This window comes from Phalaenopsis equestris, unplaced genomic scaffold, assembly GCF_001263595.1.
Source record: "Phalaenopsis equestris unplaced genomic scaffold, ASM126359v1 Scaffold001079, whole genome shotgun sequence".
Taxonomy (NCBI): Eukaryota; Viridiplantae; Streptophyta; class Magnoliopsida; order Asparagales; family Orchidaceae; genus Phalaenopsis; species Phalaenopsis equestris.
Window position 1 is genome coordinate 121099 of NW_018165518.1, and position 297 is coordinate 121395.

At 62.3% G+C, this 297-nt stretch overlaps 1 protein-coding gene across 1 annotated transcript in view; it reads left to right on the top strand.

Moving 5' to 3' along the window:
- Positions 1 to 297, top strand: part of LOC110033023 (4-coumarate--CoA ligase-like 7) — a 25143-nt gene that overhangs the window by 17431 nt on the left and 7415 nt on the right. The gene's annotated exons all lie outside the window — the stretch shown is intronic.

A 297-nucleotide genomic window follows, 5' to 3' on the forward strand; every position in this document is an offset into this window, starting at 1 on the left:
CAAAGCCCTTCCACAGCCTCCGCCCTGCAATCCCCCCCCCTCCATCTTCCTCTCCTCTCTCCTTTCCCTCCTTCGCCCTTTCCCTCCTCCCCTCCCCACTCCCCTCCACCCCCGCACTAATCGACGCCACCACCTCCTCCTCCCTCTCCTTTCCAACCTTCTTCTCCCGTTCCAACTCCCTCGCTTCCTCCCTCCAAGCCCACGCCGCCCTCTCCCCAGGCCAAGTTGCCTTCATCCTCTGCCCATCCACCCATGACATTCCCATCCTATACTTCGCCCTCCTCTCCCTCGGTTTCT